The sequence below is a fragment of the Sardina pilchardus genome, chromosome 24 (assembly GCF_963854185.1).
Source record: "Sardina pilchardus chromosome 24, fSarPil1.1, whole genome shotgun sequence".
NCBI lineage: Eukaryota > Metazoa > Chordata > Actinopteri > Clupeiformes > Clupeidae > Sardina > Sardina pilchardus.
In genome coordinates this window covers 2,306,164-2,312,203 of record NC_085017.1, presented here as the reverse complement: position 1 = coordinate 2,312,203, position 6,040 = coordinate 2,306,164, and the positions used below count along the sequence as shown (strand labels likewise).

At 40.1% G+C, this 6,040-nt stretch overlaps 1 long non-coding RNA gene across 1 annotated transcript; it reads left to right on the top strand.

The window, feature by feature from the left end:
• The first annotated feature begins 2,558 nt into the window (after positions 1 to 2,558).
• On the top strand, positions 2,559 to 5,189 carry LOC134072950 (uncharacterized). The gene is made up of 4 exons (XR_009937232.1): positions 2,559 to 2,619; positions 3,394 to 3,458; positions 3,859 to 3,936; positions 4,955 to 5,189. It is a non-coding gene; the product is annotated as an uncharacterized LOC134072950 (long non-coding RNA).
• Positions 5,190 to 6,040: the final 851 nt, after the last annotated feature.

Genomic DNA, 6,040 nt, shown 5'->3' with positions numbered 1-6,040 from the left:
TTTTGGAAATTTAGTCGCCGACTGTTAAAACAGACCAAAATCGTGCAATGTAAGCCAGCCTTTAGCCTGGTCCTAACCATCCCATAATACTACCATTTCATTTCGTATTATGGTCTGGAATTTCTTTGCTCTGAAGCGCTTGCAGGAAGCGGGAAGTAACGCCCAGTTCTGGTTTGAATTGATTGGACAGCTCTCACCCAATCGGCGATAGTTACTCATAACAACATAGCGCAGGCGTTTAACGTCATCGTAACGAGCGCCCTCCCCCTTTCGCCCCCACCATCCCGTCTCTTCGTTTATTGGCTGCTTTCTGGAGGGGGGGCGTTCTGTTACAATTCTACCGAGCAGAATGCTCCACAGAGGAGCACGGCCAGACTCGTAGTGGAGGCAATCCTTGGCCGGAAGTACGTGGATGGCTCGCGAGGCTAATGTAAGGTAGGCTTAAGTTGGAAATGAGGTCCTATGTCCAAAATTCCGAACTATTCCTTTAAAGCTCCTAACTGTTCTACATTCCCCTTTGTTTGGTTTTGTTTAGGGCGTTATGATTTGCACCATCCACAGTTCAATTGTGAAACATGCAACCAGCAGTGGGCTCCTGAGTTTCAGGACCTACTTAACAGTGGATATTGGCCAGCCTCCACTAACTCAAATACATATTATGCCCTGGATAAGAGGTTCATAAAAATCGAACCAACACCTCCTTCAGCCAAGACAATTTTTCATTTTTTCTAACTTCAGACATGTACTGAGGGGATATTAAAATGGACAGGTCGGATCTACCACATTCACATGGTCTTCAAAGTGGCATACTATTGCAGGAAAAAAGAAATGTTGGATTTGCATTTCATCTTGTCCTTGAAAAAAGACAATAAACGTGGCATTTTTAGGAAAAAACACAATTTTGTCCATCTTTGAAGGCCCATAGCCTCGAAATACGAAAACTTACCATCTCAATTTTTTCTCAACATGTTCTCTTACTCATGGACTATATATATGTAAAGTTTTAAAAATGTGAGTGCTATCCATTCATGACCATAAGAGAAAAAAAAAAACAGGTTTTTTGATTTTCATTGCTTTAAAAAAATATGGGTTTGTTTCGATGAATAAGTCTTCAATGGCGGGAAGGACTGTAATTCCTTTGTGATATTGGACAACTAAACAGGGTACTGCCTCAGTGTTCAATTTTCATTTTTAGAAAATAATATGGTAGCCTTAAAGAGTCACTTCACATTTCTGAAAACGGCTTTCAAAATGGGCGAGACGTTCTGAAATTTGGAGAAAGAGTGCAGCACTGCTGCAACCAATCAACCATGGTGATTTCGTGTCAATCTGGGAATGAGTGCTGCAGACATGGCTTATCACAGGTAGGCTAATCAGGGCAGCAGGTGTTGGGGCGTTTCAGTCCTAATTTGTAACGACCCGGTGACGTAGTGTCGGACTAGAAGTGCAGGACAACGTCAGCATTCCAATAGTATTTTGGACCAACATGCCATGGCATGTTTTCAAACGGTAGTATGCGCGAGAGAGCAATATCTCCAATACAAAATCAGACGAAATGTTACTTTTGTCGAGAAACACGATTTTTGTCAATATTAACCCTGGTAATAGTACAGTTCACCACTTATGAGTATTTTCAATCAATCAACAGCTCAAAAAACCTATTTTAGGGTGCAGTGACCCTTTAACACTAGAAGCGCCAAGCGCCGGTAATTTGACCGCTGACGCGTATTCCTAGAAGCGCCGTGTGGGTTTGACCTAGATATACCTAGAACTGCCGGGCTGCGGTCATTTGACCGCAGCGATTACAAAAAAAAAAAATCTTTTCACTCGATTAAATTAGGCTACAGGACCCTACGTGCACGACTTTTCCTAAATACGCGTGTTTTGTCACCCAGAATTTTTACATGATCGAAAGCACACCGGTACAAGCTAGTTTAGAGCTATTTTGCGCTCATTATGTGACAACACTATGTTGTCTCGCGTTCGGCCATGTTTGTCTAGGCTGCTATTCTCTTTTCTCACAGCAGATGTCGCAAGGGTTTCCTGACAGTCGGGCATGAGAATAATATTTTACCATAAAACATATAGTTTATATATGTGCAATATGTATTATATGTGCTTTATTTTAATAACTATTTTTCATTTACATGGCATAGTCTATGGAGGCGATTTACAGTGGTAAAATGCGAGTTTGTTTTGAAAACGTTGCGACGTTCTATTAGGCAGGCCTACATGTGTAAAACATATTTTCAGCTGAAATTCGTCCGTCGTAGCCTATTTATGTACGTAGGGCGCGTATGCCTACGTACATTCATAGTTGTATCTTATCTTCTATTTGTATGGAGTGAGATAGCTGTCAATATATTCGTGTCATAGATTTGATGCACGTTCGTATTTGTCTGTAGTCGTGCATAAAATAAATATTTGTGAGTTCTCAAATGAGTCCAGTCGTGCATAAAATATATTGTGTGTATTTTATCCATCAGAATACGGATGGGAAAAAAATACGAATTCAAAAATTACAAGTACGAAATCAAACTTTACAGGTAGCCTAGGCTGCCGACGAGTATGAGAAGTCCGTTCGTTGGTCCACATCAAGCTGGCTGTGTAAGCACGAAGGTACGTTGAGCTTGTGTAAAATCCGTATGTCGCAAATGATATGATGACTTAATATATGATATGATATGATAGCAGCTATGATATATCATATTTGGTAAAATGCATAATACGGTGTAGATTAACCTTTTGAAGATAATAACGTTAGCAGCTAACGGTTACACAAGACGTTTCTCAAACTATCTGGTTAGCTGCTAACTGCTAACTTACATGTATATATATATGGCTAACTTAGGATAACACATAAGTAAACTCATTGTAGAAGTGTTTTAAATCAGATATTGTATCCTATGACGTCTGTTGTGGCTATAAAATGCTTTAACGGGATGTGTTTTTAAGCAAACGTCAGGTAGGTAGCTAGCGCTAGCGTTAGCGTTAGCGCAAGCATATTATTATCTTGCCACTTTGCTGGCCGTACACAGCGAAATAACCGGAAGTAGAGCGGACGCCGCCTGCAGAGATGGAAAACTCCAGCTTCAGAAAGTAAAAATCCAGCCATGTATTGGTTCCACCTGTGCACTTATCACAGGTGATCTCATTAATTAGCTGCTGTAGCTGAAGACTTGTGGTAATTAGAATCAGCTGGTTTAAGTGAATGGTTGGCATAGATATGATATGTGGTAGGACTTTTATTTTCTGAAGCTGGACTTTTTCACCTCTGCATGTCTGAGTGCTTGACTAATAAGTAAACGTGTAAGTTTCTTTATATGTGATGCATTGGGTTAGCTCTGGATGATGATGTGCTTTGTGTAAAGGCTCTTTGTCTGTATTTCCTAGTGCCACAAGATGATTGGCAGCAAGAGTCAACCAGTGATGAAGGGATGCGCTCAACTGAATACAAGGTAATTAACAAAATTGTCACACAGACACTCAGTGCGGTTACATGACCAGTCCAGTCTAGTCATCTAGTCTATTCTGCAATCTGACTAGTTGTCTTAGTCTAAAACTATACAGTCAAGTTAGTTTGACCTGAGAGCATGGTGGCTAGTTAGCAGGTCTCTTTAGATTAAAGACAATATTTCTACAATTAATTAATACTATAATATGTATTCTGCCTGTTTCGGTTTTAATATGGGTTGGAAGAAAAGTCTCTCTCTCTCTCTCTGTTCTTTGATGTAGGCTAGGCTGTGCAGAGTGCAAAAAGGCTGCCCTCATTCATACGGTCATTCTGACTGAATCTGATACTGATTACCTGAAAATCATTTATCTTTGTTTTAACCGTTTTAATCTTTGTGTTTCAAGTGTCTGTGAACACAAACATGCAGCAGAGTCGTGAAACCCCTCAATCCCGTCCAGGCCTTCCAAACAGGACTCCTCTAAGTAAGACATATTTTAGTGTATGATGTGTTTTAAGTGTCTATACTTCGTTCACACCAAGAACGATAACGATAACGATAAAAGCGTCCACACAGGCCAACGATAAGAAAAGTCACTCATGTTAATGAATGTGATGGCTAGAATATTATGGGTTCTGATTGGCTGTTAGTTTTCTATCGTTCTCAAAATCGCTCTGAAAGCGATCAACAACGATATCGTTCTTGATGTCGTTATCGTTATAGTTTATGTGTGAACGTTGTCATTCATATTAACGAGAGCAATATTTATTTATAGTTATCGTTCTTGGTGTGAATGGGCCTTTAGTCTGTGTTATGGTAGGCTAGAGGCTGACACAGATGGGACTTGGTAGTCACTAGAGTAGCTAGCAGCCTGTTTTGTTTTTAATTTGGGTAGGAAGAAAAGTGTGTGTGTCTGTCTCTCTCTCTCTCTGCCGGTTCTTTGATGTAGGCTAGGCTGAGCAAAAAGTGCAAAAAGGCTGCCCTCATTCATACAGTCATTCTGACTGAATCTGATATGATCTAATACTAATTACCTGAAAGAATCAATCTTTGTTTTAACCGTTTTAATCTTTGTGTTTCAAGTGTCTGTGAACACACATGCAGCATGGTTGTGAAACCCTTCAATCCCATCCAGGCCATCCACACAGGACCCCTCTAAGTAAGACATATTTTAGTATATGATGTTTTTATGTGTCTATACTGTGTTATGGTAGGCTAGAGGCTGAGACGGAGATTGCACTTGGTAGTCACTTTTGGTCTCACACACACACACACACACACACACACACACAGTTCTATTCAAAAACAAGACATTTCATACTATGTATTTTTGTTAACCTCTATGGTCAAAGATCAGAAAGTGCTAGATCAGTTCCTGCTGGATGCACAGGTATTTTTGGCAGGTTCTCTCTGCTGTTGTCAGTAAACTACTGTATTATGCGCATTGCTTGTTAATTATGTGTTGTCTAATTTTGTGTATTTTCTTCCTGTACTTTCCCCAGCTGTTGAAAGGCTGAGCAGGTTGGACTCCAGCTGAAAATGGACTATGTAAAACAACTCCAAAAAACAATGCACAATACACCTTCATTTTGACAATAGGCCTATTTCATATTTTATAGCTGATTCTGGTTATTTTCCAATAATCTTCTTTACACTAGATTTAAATGTAATGTAAATTAATGACCAATCTAGCTTCTGTTTAATACAAACATAACAGCTGCATGTACACTATACTGGCCATCCCAAACTTCCCACAAAGTTGGGAGCATGGAATTGTCCATAGTCACGTCTGCAGTCGTCTACATTAAGTCGAATCCACCTATTGATTGACTGACTGACTGACTGGCTGTTTTATTTTAAACTGACAGACTATTTGAAGGGATTTGTTATTTTTGTTGTATTTGTCAATGTGATTAGATGAGTGTTGAAATAAATGTGAATTAAATAAATGAGTTGAGTATTGAAATAAATGTTTTGATATTTTGCAAAGACTAAGTAAAATAAATGTCCAAGGTCATCTCCAGATGCCCTCCTATTTTGTTATTTCTCTCATTCAACCATCAAACTTGATATCACTGATCCATTCTTGTTTTCTGTTAGACTGGCATTCCCAGGTTGCCAGTAGCCTAAACGGGCTTTGCTTACTTCTCAACTAGCTCCCGTCAAATTGTTAAGGAAGCCGTGTCACGTTATTAGTGGAATATCACATAACTGTTGTTGATGGGCTACACAATAGTCAACGTGTGAACATGATCTGAAAGCAGCTAGCCTAAGCAAATCAATAAGACCTAATATAACGGTGGAATCCTAGTAGAGTGGCGGAAAGCATTCAAACGTCTCGCTCCTTTTGACTTAACTTTGGAAGGGCTGATTTTCGAGAGACGTAGCCGAAGATCAGCTGTTCCAGTGTTAAGTCAATGGGAGAGCGGCGTCCGAATGCTGTCCGCCACTCTAGTGGGACCGCGCCGCATAGGTCATGATAATATCGGGTTTAGGTGGGCTCACGGTCGGCAATCATTCTAATGCCGACATCTTCCCGACATCTTGCCGATTAGCAACCGATCTGCATAGGACATCGCGCCGAGGCA